This window comes from Glycine soja, chromosome 15, assembly GCF_004193775.1.
Source record: "Glycine soja cultivar W05 chromosome 15, ASM419377v2, whole genome shotgun sequence".
In the NCBI taxonomy this organism is placed as follows: Eukaryota; Viridiplantae; Streptophyta; class Magnoliopsida; order Fabales; family Fabaceae; genus Glycine; species Glycine soja.
The window spans coordinates 18,493,148-18,513,161 of record NC_041016.1 but is presented as its reverse complement, the minus strand read 5'-3'; the positions used below and the strand labels follow the sequence as shown (position 1 = coordinate 18,513,161).

General features: G+C 36.0%; 1 long non-coding RNA gene across 1 annotated transcript; it reads left to right on the top strand.

Annotated features, from left to right (window-relative positions):
- The first annotated feature begins 3,842 nt into the window (after positions 1-3,842).
- LOC114386883 lies at positions 3,843-5,797 on the top strand. Its single transcript, XR_003661194.1, has 3 exons — positions 3,843-3,949; positions 4,168-5,051; positions 5,349-5,797. It is a non-coding gene; the product is annotated as an uncharacterized LOC114386883 (long non-coding RNA).
- The last annotated feature ends 14,217 nt before the right edge of the window (positions 5,798-20,014 follow it).

Genomic DNA, 20,014 nt, shown 5'->3' with positions numbered 1-20,014 from the left:
AATATTAATATTGTGTGAAGGTGATGGTGACAATGAAAATGATCGATAGCTAGCTATTGTTTCACTGTGGAAGTTTTTTTTTTGTTCACTTCTGCTGTAACAGAAAAAGAGATTAACACTAAAGAAAAGAATCTTGATCCTGTTTTGGGTTTGAATGCTGGTACCTATACAAATAAAAATAAATGCTTATGAAAATCTAGTTACAAGATGTAATGATGCATACATTTGCAAATTTTGATACTTGATGTCATTCTTTTGTTATATAATAATAACCTTTTTATTCTGGATGTGTCCTAGTTTATGGTTTAATTATGTAGATTCATTATTTTTTTGACACTCAAGATTTCTTAGATATGTGTGAATTACGAAGTCGAGCTTAGTGTGATGATTTTTTTATCTCTCACTGTAGCCTATCTATTCCCTAGCAGCTTAAGTCCTGAGATTCTAGAAGGTTTACTAAGATCAGGTTTGCAATGATACGACATGTAGATGTCACAATTGATCAGGTTTGGGGATGGCTTTCATGTCTGAAGGTAAGAATCTCATTGCTAATCAAATAGTTTTTCAAGAGCTGATGATGTAGCTTCTTTTTTTATTACTACTTTGGTAAGATATTTAATGCATTTGAGTGTCCTCTTTCACGTCTCTATATATTAAAGTAAATTAATATGCATGTTAACTAGCAACTAGTAATAATTATAAATGGGATGGACAATTTTTCAACCCGATTAAAAAAATATAATTTTTTAAAAAAATTACAAGTTATAGGTAAATCATGTCTTAAAATATGATTTTAGAACTACAATTTTATTAGAAATGATTTCTAGTCAAACATCATGTACCAACTTTGTTTGAGGAGCATTGGTCTTGTTATGCATTCGAGCCCAAGGACAAAATTTTGTATTTGTTAGATTTGATACATGATAAATTCTCAACTAGCAAGAGGTAATAAATCTATTAGAACCTGATTCTTTATTCCCCCTGCAGGTTTATGTCAACAAAAGTCGGAAGAAGTTGATCGGCCGCAATGGTCCACATTTAGTCATGTTAACTACTCAGGTTCTCTTTCATCCACATTTGGTAGCAAGGTGAGTAATAATTGTGATGACTCTGTTTTGGATACTAGTGAATTAGAAAAGGTTTCGTTGGAAGCTACGGTACTAATAGTCATTCTAATAAAAGCTATAAAACACTTAGTTACTTCTTGAAGTTGAATTTATAACTGTCAATAAGTTACTGTCTGGGATTTGAAACTGGAACTTGTAAAATAACAATAATTTCCCTCCACTCCGTTTCTTTATATGGAAAACTAAATTTTTGCATCTCAAGTTTATTTTATTTTTATATATTTGATGATATTATAAAAATATTCACAATATTGTAATTAAGTTCCAGTGGATTCTAATTAAGTTTAATAAGTTTCAGGTATCCATGTAAGTAAAAGAATCTCGGACTTAATTAGCAATTTCCATTAATTTGCTTTTTTTCCCTTGTGCTAGAAATAAGTGTAACTTCAAAGCTAAAACTTGGTACTAGTTGTAACTTGGACACGGGTTGGAACTCCAAATTCTACTGAGAAGGGTGAAGTGACTTTCTTCTGAAATTTATTTCCCTCTAAGAAGGGTGAAGTGACTTTCTTCTGAAATTTATTTTTTTAGTATACTTGTTCAAACCATTCAAACCAAAAACAGAACAATATGACAGCTTGAAAATTATAATAGTATACCTGTTCAATTATGGATATTCCTTTCTTCTTCAACTTCTTTCTATTCATGTCAAAGTTTCTCATCCAAAAGAAATTTGTTATGAAGAAAAAGTAAGTAATATTTAGTTGTAATCACAAACAAAAGCAGTGAATAAAAATTTCAGTTACTATATTTTAGAAATAATAAGCAGAAGAGATCTAGAAAGTAAAAGAATGAACACACATATTTAACGTGGAAAACTCTTTGCAGGCAAAAAAATAAAGGGTAGAGGAGAAACAGTTCACTATGTTAAAAATTGGTATCAGATATATACACAGAGAGTATTTGTAACAGCCCTGTTATATTATTTCATAAAAATCATAGCACGATCACACAAAAAAATTCTCAAAAATATTTAATCGCCAAATTGGTTGGACGGCAAGCTTTTAGGCCAAGCCAAAAATTTGGGCCATCAATTCTAACAGTTACATTCACATGTAGTTATAGGTGCATCAGCCATTTCGTTTTTCCATACTGAGATTAAGTGGTTGTCCTTTTGACTCTTAATGCTCAGGCTTTAGCAACTGAAGGAGAGAAGGAAAATTTGATGACAGATTATGTCTTAAGGGTAAAATCTGTACTTTCTAAACCTTCCCCAATCATCATGAATCCATTAAAACATTTGGTCTTAATGTCTCATGTTTATTTGCTTTACATTTGCAGATTTTAGGACTGGAGGTCTGTGCTAATACTATTGTAGGAAATGCAATGTTAAGGGGGATATCTGGTGGACAAAGGAAACGTGTTACAACAGGTAAAACAAATCTGATTTCAATCCTAAAACCCAATAAAATGATTATCTGTGTGAACTTTAATAATTATAAATTTTTAAATGCAGGAGAGATGCTGGTTGAACCAGCTAATGCTTTACTCATGGATGAAATATCTACTGGTTTGGATAGCTCGACAACTTACCAAATTCTAAACTCGCTCAAGCAATGTGTTCACATTCTCAAAGGAACAGCAGTCATCTCTTTGAATTTTAATGAAATATCTATTGGTTTGGATAGCTCGACAACTTACTGTTCCCTCTTGCATTTTAAAAATTATTTTAGTAGTCTTCATTATTGAACATATATACTTGTACCTTGAAATTAAAATAGAAAACCCTCGTGTTAATCCTGTCAATATTTTTGTAATTTTATCACACTTAACATAATGATGTAGTTTTTTTTATAGAAAAAATAACAATTTGTTTCTTCAGAAAACTATAATTTGATAAAGATACAATAATTACCTTAAATAAACTAATTCAGCCCCAAATTTTTATTGTCTTTTAATTAATGAATCTCGTACTTTATCCCCCTTTTCTCTGTTACCTTAAGTTATATGTCTCACCACCAGGTACAAATACTTTTTTTTTTCCTTGAAGGTTACTTGAAGATTTCTAGTGATTATTACATCATGTTTGAACATATCTAATCCTAGGTTCTGACATTGTTTCAAAACAGTGCAATTTTGTGGCATCGGTTAATGGGAAAGAAGGTTCTTGCGGTCTCAAATGATGTTCATATTAAAGACTTTTACCTACAGTTAGGCAATGTAAGTAGAAGTTAATGATTTTTACCTACAATTGAAGATGATAGATACATATTAAAGACTTTTTACCTACAGTTAGGAAATATAAGTAGAAGTTAATGACTTTTACCTACACACTATACATAGTAGGTAAAACCTATAGTGGCAGACAATTAACCGTCATTATACCCCCCTCAAAGTTGACAGAAGAAACATTCGTAAGACAAAGTCTATCATACATTTATCTACGGATTTTTTATTTATAGTGACAGTTTTTATCCGTAGGTATATGTCATTTTTCTTGTAATATATATTTCCTATTTTCTAGTTTTATACTTTTATGTTTCATGGGGCTTATACTGGAGTTGCTACCAACAGTTTAAATGATTTCTTTGGCCTGTAGTTGTCAGACTTGACCACTTAATTAATTAATATATCCATTGTTTTATTCTAGACTTCTACAATTACTATTTCTGATCAATTTTCTTCCTCTGGCCACATTATCAATGTATTTTTGCATGGCAATAAGGAAGTTTGTATAACCTGGTGAAAGCTTTTGGTGTGGCGGGGGGGGGGGGGTCTTGGTTTTCGTAAACAAAAATTGTGCCATAGAGAGATTATTTTCCATTCATATTTTCTCTGATCGGAGGAGTTAACCCTTTTAATGAATGGCTAATCCTGCTGTTGTAAAAATCCCAACTATATTCTTTAAAGTTATGTAATAGCATCTTGATGTTTTCATGAATTGTGAAAAGATACAAATTATCTAATTATTATTTGTTACTTTGTCTTACAATTTGCAGTATTTTTTTATTTATTATTTTCTATTTTTAATTATAAATTGCAGTTTTATTTGATTCATCCGTCTGCTTGTGTCTAACTATTATTTGATCTATCATGACAGGTGAAAGCTATTCTTCTGGATCCTTCCTGCTCTGGTTCTGGGACTGCTGCTTCAAGACTAGACCATTTGCTCCCATAAAGAAGCAAGTTACATTTAGTTCTACGTTGTAGATTGTATCTACGTAAATATCAAATTTTGTGCACATAGGAAATGCCCATAAGTGTGTTTAAATTTAACAGTGGTATTGAAAAACTGGTTAGCTTATAATATTATCAGACTGGGTCATATCATGTATCATGACTTAGTTTGAGCAATCAGCACTTTTTTTTTTCTCGTCCGTACGGACCACAAAATGAAATCCTCATATAAAATAGAAACTATAATTTTATGCATTAGTTTAAAGTGCTTTTGTTTTGGAAGTACATGTTATTAACATTTGAGTCTAACAACTCATCTTTATCTACTTTTATTTGTGTTATTATTTAGATCACTATATATAATATATGCCATTCAAGTAATAAAATGTATATATCCTGCGAAACAACATTTTAGACCTTGAGGAAAGCAATTTTTGTTTCATTCTACAAAGATCTGGGGATAAAACCTTCTGGGGTTTTTGATAAACTTCTGAAACATTGTTTTCTGCAGTCTGCACTAGAAATTCTCATTTCTGGTCAATAGTAATATACATTGTTGATTCATATATGCTAACTATTTCTCATTTAAATTTAAAATTCTAAGATAAAAAATTTTATGGTGTGATTTTCATTAACAAGAGCATCATTAACCCTTCAGAGGGAAGAGGAAGCTTTCTCTCCTTTCTCAAGAGTAGAGGATGGGCTACATCTCTATCTGCAGGTGTTGGGGAAGAAGGAATTTATGGGTCATCTATTGCTTATGTCTTTGTCATGTCCATACACCTCACTGACTCTGGTGTAGAAAAGGTAATTTCATTTTCTCAACTTCTATAGACACTTCAGATGGAAGAGTAAGTGGATTTTTGTGTTTTTAGTGAGCCAACACTTGTCAAGTTATAAGGTTAATTTCAGTTTCAATTTATTATTATTTGGGAGTTTTAGTGATTTAAAATTTTCATAAATAAATTATAAATGTAAGGTTGGTGCAAGCATTATTTACTATTTTGTAGCAAAATTAATACATCCTTTTCAGTATATGCTTTCAAGAATTCAAGTTTCAACATTATTTCTTCAATATGGCTTAACATTTTTTCTACTTCACAGATGCTTGATATCATTGGCTTTGTCTATCAATACCTTAAGTTGTTGAGCCAAGATTCTCCACAAGAATGGATATTTAAGGAACTTCAAAATATTGGAAGCATAGATTTCAAATTTGTGGAAGAGCAGCCTGAGATGATTATGCTGCTAGGCTTGCAGGTTTCTAAAATTATTTTCTTGATGCTGTTTTCATGGCAATATAGGGTTAAACTTTTTCTTTTCTTTTTTCTGGTATGAGTTAAAGTTTGTTTAATATGCGGGGAGGAGAGATCCTCTGATGTTAGTGCCTTTTGAAATTTTTAGTGTTTGAAATGATGCAGTTTTGGTACAAGAACATATCCAAATCACTACTTATTTCAGTGGATTATGATGTTAGTTTATGTTGGATCTTTGTCGTAAAAGGATAGTAACTACTTTTTTTTATAAACATAGGATTAAACCGAAGCACTCAATCGGTCTTATAGTATTTGACAATCAATTGTAAATATATAAAAAAAAAAAACTAAAGTAGAGATGAAAAGAATATTATTGTCATGTAGTGACTTAGCAAACCCAATTATATGAAAGAGTCTGCTAGTCCTTTCATATTTGTGGTTGTTTCCTACATGGGTATTGCTATTTACAAATCTGATATAATTTTTTACAATTTTTTTTGTCCTTATTGTTTTATTTTTAACATTTGAACATATATTTAAATTCACATATATACTAGTTTCTACTTTTCTTGCAACAATATATAGGGAGAAGACAGGGACGAACTTTCACAAGGGGGAGAGGAGAGGGAACTAGCAGAAGAGAGATCGGTGGGAGGAAGGGGAAAAGAATAGGTGACCTGTGGGTGGGAGAGAGAGGGTCATACGGAGAAAGGGAAAGGGGAGAAGCTTGATCCGTGGGAGGTTGGGGGAAAGAGGGGTCATGGGAGAAGAGAGGGAGTAGGGATTGTTGGAGAGGAGAAAGTGATGTTAGCATAATTTGACTCTTATGTGTAATTTCCTAGGGTTCATCATATAAGAAATTACACTAGAGGATCTTGGATAACATAATTCTCACATCTATTATACTCTCTAATTTTTATAGAAAGTTTAGAACATTTACCCGGATCCATAATATGGTTTAGAAATTATTACTAATGTTTTTTCCTTCGACTTTATTTAATGATCTTTCTAATGGTATAGAAACTGTTTGAACTTGTGGTTGGCCTTTTTCATGTTCTCCATTTTTTTATGTGATAAAACAAATGTTTTTAGAATGTGTAGAGAAGAGAGAAAAATTATCTTCTATTTATTTTTTATAACTTTCATAACCTCCTTTTTTTTCAAATTCCTTTTTCTTTAATGTGTAAATTAACCTTAATGAAGTGAGAAGAGATGGAGTTATTTTATTAACTTAAAAATAACCCCATGAATTTAATATAATTTGAAGTCTAACAACCATCACATTAGACATCTTTTCATTAAAGTCATTCCATAATTACATGAATCATTATTAAATAAACAATCTAACAAGTAAATGAATATGGATGCATGTGGGTGGGAGTGAAAGACATTGCAATTTTTGTTAAAAAAATTAATTTACATTGAAGTTGTCTTCAAAAAAGAGTCGTTTGTGAATTTGAATGTTTCACACTCTAAATAGTTTACCATAGTGTGCAATTTACCCTTTCACTACAAAAAATGAATGTTTCCAACTCTGAGTAGTTTACCATAGGTGGGCATATTATTGTTTCCACTACAAAAACTAAATGTTTCCTACATAGAAATTCCTATAAATGGTCTCATTGGTCATTACAATTTCCACACAATTCTTCATTCTCATTTTTGTCCATCTCAATTAGCCAATCCCAATTTTACTTGTAGTTTTATTTATTTATTGCCAAATGGATCCAAATCAATATAATTGGCAAGTGTATCTCAATTTGTTGCAAAATTATCAATTTTCTCCTACTAATGAAAATTCTCAAGATCCTTCCTTTTTCCCCTTCCCACCACCACCAATGAATTTTATGCCAAATAATTATCAATATCCTTCCACCAAAAATTCACAAAATTCACAAACTTTTCCTTCAATTCCACTACCACCAAATAACTCCACCGTGTTTCTAGCTTTAGCAACATTTTTTAGGCTATAACTTAGTAAAAATGTTAAAACATTTTGGTAACTTTTAAAATCATCAAATATGAATAAATATTACTAATATATTTTCACGATATTTTTTCAAATGTTGTGTACACTACAGCCCATGTCACTAAAGAGTGACAATATTTTTTAAATGTTACCAAAAGTTTTTAGCACTTTTACTAAGTGTTAGAAAAAAAATGTTGCTAGAGGTCAATTGTGTAGTAATGATCTCAAACGATTAATTTTGCAAAATTGAAACTCATTATATCCTTAAGACTACAACACTTATGTCTCTTTCCCAATCACCAAATCACCTTATGACTTCCACAACTTGATAATTGGCAACCTAGTAGGTCCAATGATTAATTAGTAGGATAAACTTTAATTAGGATCGGCTTTGGGCCCCGGAGGTGTGATGACACGGGGCTCGTGACTAAAATGGGTATAAAAATAAATAATATATATATATAGTCATGTTATCTTTATAGCTAAACTAAAATTAGTTTTATTTCATGTCTCTTTCTTTTTTAATTAAGAATTTTTTGACATTTGTTTAAAAAGTATTATTATATTGGTTGTGAGTTTCTTTTTTTATATATTACCTTCATAAGTCTATATTAAATGAACTTTTAGTTCACGATGACATATCAACATATAATTTATTTATGATAAAAAAATTTATAATATTTCTTTTTTTAACAAAATAAGAAACAAAAACTCAAATTATAATTAAATAAAACTAAATATTAGTATATTAATATAGAACAAAAATATATGTAATATTTAATATAAAATGATGTTTTATCAATGATAGACAATAACGACCGAACTTAAACATTTTCTTCGAGAAACAAAATATAAATAAATTATAAATATAAAAGTAAACTAAAGTTACAAAAAATGTGATGGGTTCTTCACAAGTTTACCCAAATCTATAAAACCCAACCCAGAAGGAGATGGATTTAAAAAAATATAAATCCACCTTTTTTAAAAAATTTGAATCTCTTGTCTTCTACAAGATAAGGATAAGAAGAGTTAAACTTATCACCAACTCGTTTTATCGTGATTCATATGTTTATGTTATGTAATTATTTTAATAATAAATTAAATGATAGATGACAACAAAAGAATAAATTGAATAATAAAAATGTAATATTATTTTGAGATATATTAAAGCTATGTTATTCGTTTAATATAAAATAAATATAATTTTTAATGAAACTATGAATCTAGTGTTTTATATAATATATATTTATATTTTTAAATATTTAAATATAAAAACCTAATTTAATTTTTTGTCCGGTGTCCATGAAATATCACGATCAATTATAACTTTAATACTATTTTAAAAATTGGGTTTAAGCATAACTCAAACTTAAAATTTAACTAAGGATGATTTTCATTTATATAAACTATTTTAGTCATATTACTGATAAATAAATATGAGATCTTCAACAATAATCTAGTTGTTCAACACAACTTTACTTCTCAATATGCCAAGAAGTAGTTCGTTGAAAAAAAAGAATAAACATAATAATGACGTGCGTGGCCTTAACAATGTTAAAATTAAAATGCACTAAAAAATAATAAATTGATAAATATTTAAAATTTGATAGGTAGTACGTAATTTGCGTAAATTCCAACTTCAAAGGCTGATTTCGTAAAACGAGAAAAAATTATTTGAAGTCACAGCAGTTTACTTCTTCACTTCAATTGCAACTATTATTAGGTATTTGTATAAACCAAACTCTGGTTTCGGTATTTTATAACATCAAATTTCTTTTTATAATAAATACATGTTTGAATTCATACTATATATCCACTATAAATATTAATAAAAAATATTATCCACTTTAAATGATTCGGAGTATTATTTTTCTACAGAAAAAATGTTGGCATCCTTACAAGTGGCAATGGCACGAAAGCAGGCTGTAAACGCGTTTATGTTGTTGGGGCATCGCCGGATCTTCAAAGCATGTCTCTTTCGACTTCATAAATGCTCTCCCAGTTTCCCAGATGGACAGACAGACATACAAACACATCTAGGACTTTTTCAATTTTGTCCTTCGTTAGGCTGAATAAGAATTTTGTACATCGATGGAGACTCTTTTCTTTGCAAGATATGTCATCCAATTAATTGTTATAAACAAAAAACACTACTGAGTAGAAAAACAATCAGGTGAGAATCATTACTAGAAAATATTGTATTTATGACAAGCCATCTCCGACGATTCTGAAAAACCGTTTAAAAATATGGCGTGGTGACAATTTTATAATTAGGAGAACAAAAATTTATTTTTACGTCGTATATTCTAAGGCGGTTATAAATAATCGTCTTAAAATGTGACATGGTGGCATTTCTATAATTATCAAAAGCTTAAACAACGACGGATTTCAAGAAAACCGCTTCCGTATTCATTCCTTTATAATGTTTACTAATTACTAACCCTAGCTTGCAAGCTCAGCCATTTGCTCATCCTCCCCCATTGACGGCAACGACCTATGGAAGTGCAAGTTACCATCTTCACCTGCTGCAATGACTCCTTTTCAGCCTTCTTCATCTCTACACTCTTGGACTGCTCGCTCTCTGAATCCTTAGACCAAGTGGGAGACTTGGACTTAGACTTGATGGAGTTACCATCTCTGGAGGGCCTCGGAGAAGAAGAAGATCTCTTCTTCGATTGCTCGCTCTCAGAAACAGAATCCTTCAACCACGAAGGAGACTTCGCATCCCTTAAACCCTTAGGGGAACGCACTACCCTCTGTCTATCATCCAAATCCTTCAACTCTCGCTGCCACGATGACACGCTCCCATCCCTCCATGATCGCTCCCTCTCCGACCGAAACCCCTTCGGAAATTGATCCCTCTGTGACCCGCTGCCACCGCAGAAACTCTCCGACCGATGAATCAAACTCCGGTCGCTCTCTTTGTACCGATCGAACCCATTCCTCCTATTGAAACCCTCGAAATCATGCTCTGATCGCTTTCGAACCAGCCGCGAACCCTTCCAATCCTCCTCCACTGTCCGAACCCTCGGTAATGAATTGTTGTTGTGTTAGTTACTTAATTTAGCTATGATGACTGATTTGTGATGATTGGTTGATTGGTTTTAGGTTGATGAGTTTTTTTATGGAGATGTTCCTCATGCAAGAATAGGCAGGACCAGGAGGATGCAAGTTCCAAATGTGAATATGCAGCATAATGTTAGTACAAATCTCAGTCATTTTTGTGTTTGTTGATTACTTCTTATATGAAGGTTTTTATTTCAAGACAAGACCAAAGAAACAAAAAAAATTAAGTAAATCCTAGGAACCACTAAAAAATACAGGATATTCCACTCCACGACTTCTTTTTGATAGGGAAAAATACAAAGCAATTTATAACGAAATTTGCTTGAAGAACAAAATTAGATATTGTTTCTATTAGAGATGGTGGAGAGAGAGACATAGAGAAAGGTGTATGTCTAATACCTTAGCAGAAAAAGTAGAGGAAAGCATTCATGAGAGCATATAAAACAGTCTGAAAATAACTGTTTACTGCTAGACAATATTTTTAAAACAAGAAATCTCATAGAAGAGAATATTATATTGGCACAACTGTACTCTAGCATTAATTTATATTATATTAAATAGAAAATATAAAATTATTTTATAAGCAGGAATTTAAAAGAATCAAAACCTAGCTTCCGGCTTCCACGTGGAAAGCAGAGAAGGCTTTAGAAATTTTGTTACCTTTAATAAATCATGATAAATCAAATAAACTTGTTTTAAAAAGAGCTTGGGCAGCTGAGTATCAGCACACATATTTATAATTTTAATTATATGCCATTGTTCTGACATGATTCATTATGCTTATTTTTTATGAAAAAAATAGTTTTTCAGTGAAAAGCTCTGTCTTGAGAATTTTTTATTATAAAATTTTGTTAACACAAAGTGAGATAAATCCAAACTCAATGGACAAGTAAATTAAACTATTAATTATTGAAGAAATTAAACATCAGAAAACAATATATTAGATAGGCCTCACTTTATAAAAAAAATCAATAGAGATCACACCAATAAAATCAATTTGTTATTTGGTTGCCTACTATTTTTTTGAAAATGTTTGCTCCCTTTTGTAGTATATATATTCCCCAACCCCTCAAACAAAGAAAAGGGACACAATTCAGAATCTGATGTAACTTGTTAGTTGTTATATTGTCCAAATTGTAGGTGTAGCAATGTTGGCTCCTATGATTAATCCATATGACCCACACATGACTAAGGAGGAGATGAAAAGAACTTGGGAGAAGTGGTTGCCAAGGGGGGAGATTGTTAGACACAGGCCCAAAGCAAACGACAAAGCTTTAAACACTCGCGGAACTAGAAAGCCTTTACTTCCAATTCCATGTGGCAAAAGGAAAGACTCTGCTCCTGAGCCGCTTCTAGAACCTTCCATTGTCCAAGAAGTTTCATTCGACGACGACAATGAAGAAGAACAATTCCTTGATGAATTTGAATACGAATTTGCCTACTATTTTGTTACATTTCTAACAGCGTTTCTATTAGGAATCTACTTCAGCCAGAAACAATTTGCATTTCTAACTCAATTAATTTCAACTGGCAAGAAATGAAGGAACAAGGTGTACAAGAGGACAGATTGGTGCTTTTGAAGGGTGTTAGTGGTGCTTTCAGGCCTGGTGTTCTCACAGCTTTGATGGGTGTAAGTTGTGGCGTCCCTAAATTAATGACTGGTTTAATAGTAATAATTTAAATAACAAAAACCATGGTAAATTTTTTTTTTCTTCTTTTTCTTTTTCATTTCTTTCTCTTTTCACCATAACTAGGTTTAGAAGGAAACTCCTCACTACAGAGTCCTGAATGGCCAGTTCACAACTCTATTCGGAGTCATTTCTTTCTTACCGCTCATAATCTCTAAACTATTTTGCTGTTTCAAAAGGAAGAATGTACCAGCCATTACTTTAGGTCGTCACATGAAAATAAAAGAATAAAATACGGTTGATAAACTCTTTTACAAATAAATTTGCTAATGCTTTCTTTTCAAATAACAAGATCGATCATAAACGCATTCATCATTTAAAGCTGTCCAAAATATGGGAGTTTTACAAAATACATAGTGTCATCCAGAGCAAAGGTGTCCATAGTGGTGGCTTCAGCCACAAGTATACAATAATCAAATTCCTATACATCAGGTCTACCCATACAAAACAAAAGAGTAAACCTAACAGTCAGTCCTAGATACACCCACCCTCAAAAATACACAAAACTAATCCAAGGAGCTGTCCACTCCACCGTGCGCTGAAGCGTCCGTGCAGGTTCATCTGGATGCACCAAAGAAGTAGCCGTGAATCGAATGGTGCCCCGAAATCGGCACCTCGTGTTGCCTTCGAGGGTCTCCCAAGCTCCCTCTAGGCACTCCATCTCTACTCGATCACGGATTAGCTGCGCCGCCATCACGATCTACAAGAAAGAAAAGAAAGGGGTAGACTCTTTCACAAGAATCTAGCTATGCCACCACACAATGCATCTCATAACCACTTCATGCAATTAAAAGGGGTATTTTAAGGCTTTTCATCTCTAGTAATCGATTACACAGCCTTGGTAATCAATTGCCAGAGGCTAAACTTGAATTACACAGCCTCAGAACATGAAATATGCAATAATGCATTGTGTAATCGATTACACTTGCCTAGTAATCGATTACCAGTGACCCATTCCTCTGTGTAATCGATTACACAGGCTGGTAATCGATTACCAGTGACCCATTCCTCTGTGTAATCGATTACACAGGCTGGTAATCGATTACCAGAGGCTTCCACCATCTCCCAGTTCCCTTTTTAAGCCTGGTAATCGATTACACCCCTTGGTAATCGATTACCAGAGGGTTCCTTAGCTTCCTGACCTCGTTTTCAAGCCTGGTAATCGATTACATCCCCTGGTAATCGATTACCAGAGACCATCTTAGCCCCCTGTCTTCATTTTTAAGCCTTGTAATCGATTACCCACCCTTGGTAATCGATTACCAGAGGCCATAACCCACATATCAATCAAGTTTCACAGCTGGCCAACCACCACAAGCCTCCTTGCTTTGTGGTCTTTGTTCCTTTCATCTGTTGACTGCCAGGAGCTCGCCTGTTTAGGTACATCACAGGTTCTCACTGACCGACTATGCCCGGGTTGGGTCGGGATTGGTCAAGCTTGGTTTTGGGCAATAGCACCCCACCTGACGTCCCCAAGGTCTCCTGACCCCCGCGACATATCTCCAGGTACCACTCTGTGGTCAACAATAAAAGCAGGAAGTTTCACCCTTCAACACTTCCTCATCTCAAGCTTGTAGGATTATGGGGTACCCATCACATGTGGTACTAGGTGGCGGTCGGGCGATGGTGCACAACAAGTTTTTCCACATCCACAATGTGCGCATAAACCCACCATCCCCTGTTGCCCACCTCCAACTGAGCTCACGTACTCCCACGTAGCCCATATCCTCGTTTCTCTCAACACCGGGTCCCCATCAATCCTCCCAAGCTTCCACAACATCAAAGCAAAACAACATTCAAACAGCACAAGCTATCACAGCCAAGCAAAACAGGGCAAGGCAGAAAATTCTGCTCAACACACTAACCAAAATGACAGCTCTTCTCACTTAAAGACCCCAGTAACAATTCCTTCGATCCAATTCGTTAACCGTTGGATCGACTCCAAAATTTTACTGGAAGTCTATAGTGCATAAGCCTACATTGTGACCGTTGGGATCTACTAGAAAACATCCAGAACTCATTCTATACTACTCTTTCCCCAGACAACCACACACAAGCATTTTCTGCACCAAGCTAAAATCCTGCTACACCTATTTTGACAGCAAAATTCTGCATAAGTGCAGATTTTGAAAATCACACTTCCTCTCATCCAATCTTGCTCAAATCAAATCCTACAAGTCCCAAATCATGTATCAAACATGTCTAAACCAAAGCCAAGCTTCAAACCACAGCAACACAAAATCTAGGTGTCCAAAACCCCTCAATTCAATGGGTTTTCTAGGTTTGAAAAGTGAAATTTAGAATGAGGTAAATTTGAAGCAAACTCTCACCTCACACCAATCCATAACATCCATTTAGACTTGTTCAAACTTGATTTACACCTAAAATCTCACCGAATCAAAATTTGACTCTTCAACACCCAAATTTGCCCTAGAAATGGCTCTTTGTTCACTTTGGTCATTTATTTTTCTCTCTAGCACAGTCCAAGCTTTCTCATAAGTCCTAAATGACATTTCAAGCTAGTATTAACTCACTTTAACCTCCATTTACCACAGAATTCAGACTTAGCCTTCCAACCCTCAAAGTCTCACTCTTTTTCCACTCATAACGTCACATTCTCACTTTCTAACCCTAGGTTAGTTCTACCCTTCGTCTCTAACAGATTTCCATCAGCAATTTCAGCATATAAACATCACAAACATCATCACAAAAACCCTAAAACAGAATGGGTATGTTTAACTCATCCAAACATGGCAATTTCAACAAGTTTTCAACAAGAGTCTTCACAAATAACCATCATGAAGCAGAAAACTAACAAAACTACCCATCATATCTCCCAAAACCCTATACCCACGAAATTTAAGAGAGAAAGAAGTCCACCCAAACCTGAATTTTCGAAGTCCCACTCGTAGCCACGCACTTCACGACCCCGAAAATGCCCTCCTTTCGCGATTTGGAGCAGAAATGAGCACCAAAGGTTGGAGCTTTGTTGGGGTTTCAATGGAGAATGAGGGAGAAGAAAATGGCAACGTGAGGGAGAGAGAAAGCTGTCTGAAAAAAAAGTGTGGGGGCTGAGTGAAGAGAGAGAAAAGCTTTTTGGTTTTTAAATAAAAGGGTTTTCTCTTTTTCTATTATTTTATTCAAGCTCTGCCACATGTCCCTATTTGATTGGAGCAAAAGGGCCCACTTTCCCTTTTTACTGTGACCCACACTCAGCCACAAAAGTGAGGAAAATCTGACCTTTGAAACGCTAAAAATCCTGCCTCGGTTTGCGTGCTGTTTCTCTGGTTCCAGTTTCTCGCGTTTCTCTGCGTCCGTCGGGGCCAGTTTTCGAAAGCAAGCAATTTATATATAAAAACGCTCAGAATAAAACCCCGAGCGTGGTTCAGAGGTTGGTTTCGTTAAATTTTAAGTCGCACGCAAAACGATGATTTTTAACTAATTAATTAAGAATTAACCCATAACCTCCCAGTTATGGATTTCTCTTCCTTAATTAGTCTAACCCGCATATCTTGCCCCCGCTATTCCTACTTCTACCAAGAGCATATAGGCATATACACTGAATAATACTTATATATATAATCATTCAAAATACATCGTTTCCAAAAACTCCGGGTAGAATTTCTAGGATGTTACAATACTCCCACCCTTTTAGGAATTTCATCCCCGAAATTAACTACTCGATGAACAAACTTGGGTACAATTCTCTCATCCTATCTTCCAACTCCCATGTAGAATCACCCTCATCGGTTCCCCACTGCACCTTCACCAATGCGATCTCCTTTCCTCTCAACGACTTCATTCTTCGGTTAGTGATCTTCTGAGGTTGTGCTTTGTATGTGAGGTTATCCTTCACCTGTACCTCGTCCACTGCAAGTATATGTGATGGATCTGGGTCGTACCGTCTCAGTTGAGAGACATGAAACACAGGATGCAAATTCGATAAACTCGGAGGTAAGGCGATATGATAAGCTACAGGCCCAATCTTCTTCAAAATCTGATACGGACCTAGATACTTGGGTGTCAACTTCCTAGCCTTGAGAGCTCTTCCAACTCCGGTTACGGGAGAAACCTTCAAAAACACATGTTCTCCTTCCTGAAAATCTAGTGGTTTCCTCCTTCTATCGTAATAGCTCTTCTGCCTATCCTGAGATGCTTTTATCTTCTCTCGAATCAACTTCACTTGTTCGTTAATCTGTTGTAGCATTTCAGGTCCAAGAAGTACTGCTTCTCCAACATCATACCAACAAATAGGAGTTTTGCACTTTCGTCCATATAGAGCTTCAAAAGGAGCCATACCAATACTGGCTTGGTAGCTATTGTTGTAAGTAAACTCAATCAATGGCAAACAATCCATCCAGCTACCTTGTTGCTCTATAATACACGCCCGAAGTAGATCTTCCAGAGTCTGAATGGTTCGTTCAGTCTGACCATCTGTTTGAGGATGATAGGCTGAACTAAGCTTCAGCTTTGTCCCCAAGGCTTCATGTAGACTTGTCCAAAATCGCGAAGTGAACCTCGGATCCCTGTCAGATACAATACTAGAAGGAATTCCATGCAACCTTACTACTTCCTTGATGTACAACTCCACGAGTTTCTCCATTCTATACTTCATATTCACTGGGATAAAATGAGCAGATTTGGTGAGTCGATCTACTATGACCCACACAGCATCATGTCCACGACTAGTCTTGGGTAAACTAGATACAAAATCCATAGATATGCTCTCCCTTTTCCATTCCGGAATCTCTAATGGCTTCAATTCTCCCGATGGTCGCTGGTGCTCAACCTTAGCCTTTTGACATGTCAAACATCTTGCTACATATTCGGCTACATCTTTCTTCATGCCATGCCAGCAAAAACTTCTCTTCAAATCTTGGTACATCTTAGTCATTCCTGGATGGAAACTAAGACGACTTTTATGCGCTTCTTCCAAGATCTTAACTTTCAAATCATCTAAAGATGGCACACATATCCTCCCCTTGAATTTAATTAACCCGGTTGTGTCCTTCTCAAACTCCACACCCTTATCCCCCATTACATCTAACACCTTGCCTTGCAAAAACGGATCATCCTCTTGAGCCTTGCGTATGTGATCTACGAATTCATTGGTAATCTGCAACGCTCCCACAAATAAGCTCTTGGGTCGCACCTCGATTGCTAGATTCAGATCTCGGAACTCCTCTATCAATCTCTGCTCCAAACTCATCATAGTCGCAACATGTAAAGATTTCCGGCTTAGCGCATCGGCTACTACATTAGCCTTTCCCGGATGGTATGAAAGACCAAAATCATAATCCTTGAGGAACTCCATCCATCTTCGTTGTCTCATATTGAGTTCCTTCTGATCGAACAAGTATTTGAGACTCTTGTGATCACTGAAAACTTCAAAACGAGTGCCGTACAAATAATGCCTCCAAATCTTTAAGGCAAAGACCACCGCTGCTAGTTCCAAGTCATGGGTCGGATAGTTAACTTCATGAGGACGTAATTGACGTGAAGCATAAGCCACTACTCTTCCCTCTTGCATCAACACACATCCCAAGCCTTGCCCGCTTGCATCGCAATACACTTCAAATGTCCTCTTAGGGTCGGGCAAAATTAAAACTGGAGCTGTCGTCAACCGCCTCTTCAACTCTTGGAAACTTTGATCACACTTCTCATTCCAAACAAACTTCTCATTCTTACGAGTCAACTTAGTTAGGGGCAATGCCAATTTAGAAAATCCCTCAATGAATTTTCTATAATAGCCAGCTAACCCCAAGAAACTTCGAACCTCTGTTGGAGTTGTTGGTTGTTGCCACTCCATAACCGACTCCACCTTGTTCGGATCCACCGCAACCCCGTCCTTAGAAATCACGTGCCCTAAGAACTGCACTTTCTCCAACCAAAAGTCACATTTCGACAGTTTGGCGAACAACTTCCTATCCCTCAGGATATGCAACACAATCCTCAAGTGCTTTTCATGCTCCTCCTTATTCCTTGAATACACTAGGATATCATCAATGAACACAACCACGAACTGATCCAAGTAATCATGGAATATACGATTCATATAATCTATGAAAATAGCCGGAGCATTAGTCACTCCAAATGGCATGACTAAATACTCGTAGTGCCCATACCGAGTCCGAAACGCAGTCTTTGGGATATCTTCCTTCTTAACTCGGATTTGATGATACCCCGATCGCAGATCTATCTTCGAAAATACCGTTGCTCCCCTCAATTGGTCAATCAAATCATCTATCCTTGGTAGAGGATATTTGTTCTTGATAGTGACCTTGTTTAGCTGCCGGTAGTCTACACACATCCTCATACTTCCATCCTTCTTTTTAACCAACAAGACCGACGCTCCCCACGGTGATGCGCTTGGACGAACAAATTGTTTGCTCAAAAGATCCTGCACTTGTGCCTTCACCTCTGCTAGTTCTACCGGAGACATTCTATAAGGCGCAATCGACACTGGATTCGCCCCAGGCACCAAGTCAATAATGAATTCCACTTCTCTCTCAGGTGGTAATTCACAAATGTCATCAGGAAAAACTTCCGGAAATTCTGACACCACCGGTATACTACTAACTTCAGCGTCCTCTTCCACATATATAGAGAACAACACCATGTAAGCTCGAACATCCCTCGTTCCTTCGTTGGCCGCATCCCCTTTCAAAGATCCACTTGGGACTACATCCTCACCAAACACTAGCATCTTCTCCTTGCAGTCTAGAAAGATATGGTTAGTAGATAAACAATCCATCCCCAAGATCACATCTAGGTGAGCTAAAGGTAGGCAAATCAAATCCGCCATAAAAGATCGACCCTCAACAAGTATGGGACACTTCAAACACACCCGAGAGGTGGTTACAGGCTCGCTCGTCGGAGTAGACACCACCATATCATATGGCAACTCCGTCGCACATAACCCCAACCTCTCCACACATGCATGAGATATGAAAGAATGCGTGGCACCTGAATCATAAAGTACATCTAGTAGTTTATCAGCAATCAAACACTTACCCCGTATCAAATCGTCGGAGGCAGTCGCTTCTGAACCACTCATAGCAAATACCCGAGAGGGTACTTTTGGTCTTCCACCACTAGTGTTGTTGTTGCTAACATTACCGCTCCTTGTGGAATTAGTGGGTCCACGATTGACGGTGTTGGAATTGGCTGTTACCGTCGGTCTCCCGGTCACCCTACATTCTCGAGCATAATGGCCTACCTTGCCACAAACATAGCAACGACTCTCCTGTGTCTGCTGGAGCTGTGGGCAATTCCTCTTAATATGCGGTCCTCCACACTGAAAGCATTGTACCCCAGTTCCCCTTGACTGGCTCATGTTGGAGGTAGCCATAGGTTGCTTCTCCTTGTTGCTAGCATACGGCTTCATCCTCTTGTTACCATTTCCTCTAAAAGGATGGTTCCTCTGAGGTCCTCCAACGCCTCTAGATTGCCTCTCCTTCATCTTATCTTCAAAAATTCTGCACTTTGTCACCAGCTGATTAAAATCCGTGATCTGCATATAACTAGCCGCCTGTTGGATCTCCAATCGAAGCCCATTCTCAAACTGAGCACATAAATCTTCCTCATTCCGAGCATCTTGGTATTGAGGCCAATACTGCAGAAGCTCATTAAACTTAGCCGTGTACTCCCCAACAGACATGTTTCCTTGCTTCAAATCCAGAAATTCCCTCGCCTTCCTCTTCCTGAGATCTCGTGGAAAGTAATTCTCCAGGAACTTGTCCTTGAAGGCATTCCAAGGAATCACGCCTCCAGGTGCAACAAATGAAGGCT